Below are 6839 nucleotides of genomic sequence, written 5' to 3'. Positions count from 1 at the left end.
GTTCCCCCCCCTTTTTTTTTTTTTTTTTTTAGAGAGAGAAGAGAAGTGTTAGAAATTCTGTATATAGCCCTAGCACAGACTGTTTTTCAGCTTTTCTTATTATAGAGAAAAGACAGTTTAACCATGGAGCAGCTACAAACTTAAAAAAAAATACTTCCATTTGGGACGCTTTCCTTTGTGAAAGCATCCTATTTTGTATGTTTTCCTTTTTGGTAGGTGCACTTTCCAAATGTTTTGTATGTTTTCCTTTTTGGAAAGTGCTTCCAAAAATGTTTTGGTGGTTCAAATTTGGGGCTTTTCCATTCCACCGTTTACTTGTAGTTTTCTCAGTTGATTTTCCTAGTAGTCGATTTTGTAGATAGAATGCAGTCATAGTTGCCTCCCCCTAGTATGTGGTTTTCATATCTGCATCAAACAGCATGGTTCTTCCATACTCACATAGAGTATGGTTCATGACTAGGGCAGCCAGATAACTTACTGCCCCACCAAAACATATATAATGCCTTATACTGTTGCTAAATGAAGACACGGACACCTGCTTGGATTTAAATGGCCTTATCGGCCTTTATTAACAAAGCCAATAAACTATAATCTTTTATTTCAAATATTTAGGCTAGCCTCCACAGTGACTACAGATTAACATGTCCGGGATGTCATCCTGAGGGAAGATGGGAGTGTGGTTGGGGTGGGTCCCTGGTATTGCTCCACTTTACTGTCTTATTTTATTTAGTGTAGCCAATATTATGAGTCTAGTTCACTTCTTCTGGTGTCCCTTGCGGCCCGACTGCAGAATTTGGTCCTAAGTTGTTATATGGAGTGGGAGCCAACCTAGCACTAATTTAGTTGTTGTTGTTGTGGATGTGCTACAGTTGTCGATTATTCTGTTGGAATCGCTTGATGGCCCCTGCGTGGGTCTAACCATAATACTGTGGCATGTCACTGTTCTTTGTTGAATGTTTGTTTGTTTGTCTTTCTAAAACTCAATAAAAAATATTTTCAAAAAAAAAAAAATATTTAGGCTAGGTTCACACTGCTGCGATGCGGGAACGCTGTGAATCTGCGGTGGGTTCCCGCATCGCATGTCTCCTGGCGACAGTTCACTGGCGACTGCCCTATGCAAACTGCTGGAAGTGTCAGTTAAAAGTTAATGACACCTCCAAATCAGTTCGCATATCGCAGTACGATCTGCAAACTCGGACAGGAATCTGATTGCATGGTGTGTACACCCATGGGATCCGAATCTGCTGTGGAAAAAAAAAGGATCCTGTACAAGTTTGGTCAGGATGCGAAGCAAATTCAGCCATACTATCTTTATGGCTGAAATCGCATTGCACAGAGATCGCATGTGATTTGCACTGCAGTGCGGTGCAAATCACATCCGATCTCCGGACATCGCAGCAGTGTGAACCTAGCCTTAAACAATTAAAAATATTCAAAATATTTCAGCTCAAATCCAAGTAATTGGTTGCTGGTCCCTGACGACCCCTTTTTACTTTTTGAGCCTGTAATACCTTTTTGTTAGCATCTGTCCCCAGCCGCCAACTCACCTTGAGGACTCACTAACTGACCACAGACCCCCACAACATAATACCGTTAGTCCGGACTGACACCAGACCATCCGGAAGGACTCCATACCTGGGATGGGTTCCAATGTTTTCAAATACCCCATGTTTTCTATAATATAAATAGAGAGAGAGATTATATATATATATATATATATATACTGTATATATATATAGAGTGAGAGAGAGAGAGAGAGAGACCTGTCATCAAGGACCCAATGCCACTGTGGCACAAGTGTGAAATCTTACACTTGCGCCCGCAGCCACGCCAGCAACGCCCTCCTGATGCCATCTTCCAACCCCAATGCCCAAAGGTCAGTCCCAACCGGGTTTAGATGAACCCTGTCCCCTCTCAAGTACCTCCAGGTGTCTACCTCCAATTCCCAATGCCGAATAACCACGCCACCATTACAGGCAATGAACCTTCCCACTTCTTTATTAACTTTGATCATTGTCTTGTTCAGTTTTTTCCATGAACGGGCACCCCTCCAAGACATGCGGGCCACTATATCTGACCACACCACAATCATGTCCGGAAAGGATGTCCTGAGCCTGAGACAGTCCCATTGGATGTCCTTTATGACCTGCCTCATGGGTCAAATACCCAAGTCATTGCCACCCACATGAAGGACCAAGATGTCTGGGGCCCTGTCCAACTTGGAAAAATGATGTACCTCGGGTACTACTTTGTGCCACATCATGTCCCATCCATCTAATAGTGCTTTTCTCTCTTGTAAACCTCAGCTGCCTGCCATCTGGCCTGACATCCACCCTTCTTGCCCTTCTTGCCCTTCTTCGTACGAATGTCCCAGTATCCAGATGAGACATCGTGGGGGATCTGAAAATACATAACAAATTCATACCCAGCAACTGACCTAACAAGACGAAAAGAAATACTAACATGAATAAAGGGGAGAATCACAGCAAATGTGGACGAATATACAATTTATATCTAGTTGACTCCCATCTGCCAATCTTCTTTATGACTTCCGTAGTAATTCCCCAACGAGCCGCCTCTGTGGCTGCCCCAATTCTGAAGGAGTGAGCTGCATATTCCCCTGGAGGGAGCCCTCCCGCCTTTAAACACTTCCGAAAGACTGCTGTAAACTGAAATCTGGATTGGAAAAATCCATCCCGGTGGAGGAACAACGCACCCTCCCCTGGCTGTCCAATAGCCATAAACTGCTTTATGGCTGTCACTGGACAGAACTGGGTGTCAAGTCCCCTGAACAATTCTACTCTGACCCCTTTTGCCTCCTGGTCCATAGCACTGTACATCTCTTGACCGCAAGCCTCCCCCCCCCCCCAACCCATTTTAAAGGCGAAACCAGCTCACGGATTTTGAAAGCCCCAAAAAATGCCAGCACAAAGGCCGTCAGGAACAGTACCTGTTCAAAGTCTGCCGAACACACTTTCTTCCCCAAACCTGCTAAAATTGTCCCCAACACCGCAAACGACACTGAGCGTCTGGAGTTCTTTTTGTGGGATCCTTTTAGATAACCCCTTAACGCCCTGTGGACCATAAAGGATTTTGTGAAATCCCTGTGCCCCTCCAACTGAAACAAGAAGGCTAAGGCTGCCATCTTTTTTCCCATTGCGGGCCCCAAGATCCCCCTTGTGTAATTGTTACAGATAAAACACAACACCCATGTTTGTATCTCTTCTGGGTCCTCTGACCCTCCTACCTCCTCCCTCCTCCATCAGAGCCAACCATTCCTGCCATACTTTGCAATAGGCCTTCCATGTTCCAACGCTGAGGGACTACCGTATCATACCCGCGGCGACTCCAGCACAATTCTCCACAATTCTGGAGGGCATGGCTCCCCCACCCGGTTCGCCTCCAGTGCCAGCTTGCAAAATTCTTCCCACTGGAAACAAGACATAGCATCCGCTAACTTGTTGTTGACCCCAGGGATATGAACTGCATAAACAAATGCGTTTATATGCAAACAACTGAGCACCAGTTGTCGCAACAATCTGACTACAGGGGGAGAAGAGGACGAGATGTTGTTAATTGCCTCAACCACCCCCATCACAATTGAACCGTACCTTTTTGATTCCGCAACTCCTCACCCCATAGCTCCACTGACAGAATGATGGGAAAGAGTTCCAGCAGTACCAAGTTTCGGAGGAAATCTGCCTCCCTCTAACTCTCTGGCCATGGCCCCGCACTCCACTTACCCTGACAATATGCACCGTATCCCCGTGATCCTGCCGTGTCCATGAACAAGACCAAGTCAGCATTGCTGAGCGGCCCCACCTGCAGTTCTCTAGTCAATCGTATAAAGTGATTGGGTATCCGCACTCCTGCCATGGCAGCCGCCAGTTGCCGGCAGAATATGCACCCATGGGAATGATTCTGCACGCAAAATTGAATTTTCCCAATAATGATTGCAATTCCCTCAAGTGAAGCTTGCCATACTGGCCTCCTTTCGCAGGGCCACCAATTTGTCCTCCTGGCAATCTATGGTGATACCCAGAAAAACCAACTCTGATTTTGGGCCCACTGTCTTATCTGCCACCAACGGGATCCTAAAGCTCTCTGCCAAGTGCTGTACCATCCCCAGCGGGAGTCTGGTGGGCCCACGCACAAGAAATCATCCAGATAATGGATGACTGAATTAACTCCTGCAACCTACCTAACAGCCCATTCAAAAAACGAGCTAAAAGCCTCAAACAGAGCACAAGAAATTGAACAGCCCACAGGCAGGCAACAATCTACAAAGTAAGACCCCTGCCAACAGCACCCCAACAAGTAAATGCTTTGGGGGTGCACCGGCAATAATCTGAATGCTGATTTCACATTGGTTTTTGCCATGAGGGAGCCTCTTCCATATTTCTAAACCAAGAGACGACCGCATAGAAGGATGTACAGGTAACCGCACAGACTTGCGGGTCGATACCATCGTTCACTGAGCCGCCTTTCAGGTAAGACAGATGATATATCATCCTGTATTGACCCAGCTCCTTTTTTGGAACAACTCCCAACGGGGAAACTACCAACCCTAGCAACGGCGGGGCAGAAAAAGGGCCAACCATTTGGCCTAGCGCCACTTCCTTGTACAACTTAGCCGACACCAGCTCCTGATGGAGGAGTGCTGGGACCTCCCGCACTGTACTCGGAATTCGGAAACCCACCCTAAACCCTACTTCTAACAAGTGTGCTGCCGCCCGATAGGGATACCTACTTAGGAAAGGCAACATCCATTCCAGTCTCACCGGCGCCATCCCTTTTTCCAGCGATGTCCCCTGCGCAACCCTTTTCTTGCCTGAAACAGCACATGAAGGGGAGTGCAACACTGCACCCAGAGCATTCATGTTTGTAGCGACACGAGTTGCCAAACTTCAATGTTCCTTCATTGAACTGCCAGCATACCCCTTTCTTTTTAGGGGCCAGCAATCCTGTGGAGGAGGCGCCACCCACCCCACCTGGAAAAAACTAGCCCTGGATGACGTCATCAGTTTCATCCAGAGACTAATGTTCTTGTGGTCGAACGGCCTTCCGCTGGCGAAATTGCTCAACATACCGAAGCCATGCTAAGCCCCCATATACCCTGTGTGCTTCACTAATTGCCTTCAGGTAGCAGAATAATGCCGAGCAATTCTCGGAGGCCCTTTCCCCAATCACTCCACTTACCCTGACAATATGCACCGTATCCCCGTGATCCTGCCGTGTCCATGAACAAGACCAAGTCAGCATTGCTGAGCGGCCCCACCTGCAGTTCTCTAGTCAATCGTATAAAGTGATTGGGTATCCGCACTCCTGCCATGGCAGCCGCCAGTTGCCGGCAGAATATGCACCCATGGGAATGATTCTGCACGCAAAATTGAATTTTCCCAATAATGATTGCAATTCCCTCAAGTGAAGCTTGCCATACTGGCCTCCTTTCGCAGGGCCACCAATTTGTCCTCCTGGCAATCTATGGTGATACCCAGAAAAACCAACTCTGATTTTGGGCCCACTGTCTTATCTGCCACCAACGGGATCCTAAAGCTCTCTGCCAAGTGCTGTACCATCCCCAGCGGGAGTCTGGTGGGCCCACGCACAAGAAATCATCCAGATAATGGATGACTGAATTAACTCCTGCAACCTACCTAACAGCCCATTCAAAAAACGAGCTAAAAGCCTCAAACAGAGCACAAGAAATTGAACAGCCCACAGGCAGGCAACAATCTACAAAGTAAGACCCCTGCCAACAGCACCCCAACAAGTAAATGCTTTGGGGGTGCACCGGCAATAATCTGAATGCTGATTTCACATTGGTTTTTGCCATGAGGGAGCCTCTTCCATATTTCTAAACCAAGAGACGACCGCATAGAAGGATGTACAGGTAACCGCACAGACTTGCGGGTCGATACCATCGTTCACTGAGCCGCCTTTCAGGTAAGACAGATGATATATCATCCTGTATTGACCCAGCTCCTTTTTTGGAACAACTCCCAACGGGGAAACTACCAACCCTAGCAACGGCGGGGCAGAAAAAGGGCCAACCATTTGGCCTAGCGCCACTTCCTTGTACAACTTAGCCGACACCACCTCCTGATGGAGGAGTGCTGGGACCTCCCGCACTGTACTCGGAATTCGGAAACCCACCCTAAACCCTACTTCTAACAAGTGTGCTGCCGCCCGATAGGGATACCTACTTAGGAAAGGCAACATCCATTCCAGTCTCACCGGCGCCATCCCTTTTTCCAGCGATGTCCCCTGCGCAACCCTTTTCTTGCCTGAAACAGCACATGAAGGGGAGTGCAACACTGCACCCAGAGCATTCATGTTTGTAGCGACACGAGTTGCCAAACTTCAATGTTCCTTCATTGAACTGCCAGCATACCCCTTTCTTTTTAGGGGCCAGCAATCCTGTGGAGGAGGCGCCACCCACCCCACCTGGAAAAAACTAGCCCTGGATGACGTCATCAGTTTCATCCAGAGACTAATGTTCTTGTGGTCGAACGGCCTTCCGCTGGCGAAATTGCTCAACATACCGAAGCCATGCTAAGCCCCCATATACCCTGTGTGCTTCACTAATTGCCTTCAGGTAGCAGAATAATGCCGAGCAATTCTCGGAGGCCCTTTCCCCAATCACGCTAGCAAAAATAAATGCTTGCAACTAGTTCGCAAACGTGCGCGGAATAAGCCTATAACTCCTTTTCTTCTTCTTTTTTCTTATTCTCGTCTGGCTTTACCCGATCTAGATTGAACTTCTCCAACGGTAGCAGGGAAAATATTACTCATCTTTCCAAATTTTTTCCCACGCTTCCTTCTTTAAATGCTCGCCT

Source organism: Lithobates pipiens, unplaced genomic scaffold (assembly GCF_037356315.1).
Source record: "Lithobates pipiens isolate NorthernLeopardFrog02 unplaced genomic scaffold, aLitPip1_a1.2 Scaffold_13, whole genome shotgun sequence".
Classification (NCBI taxonomy): domain Eukaryota; kingdom Metazoa; phylum Chordata; class Amphibia; order Anura; family Ranidae; genus Lithobates; species Lithobates pipiens.
This window is presented reverse-complemented; position numbering follows the sequence as displayed.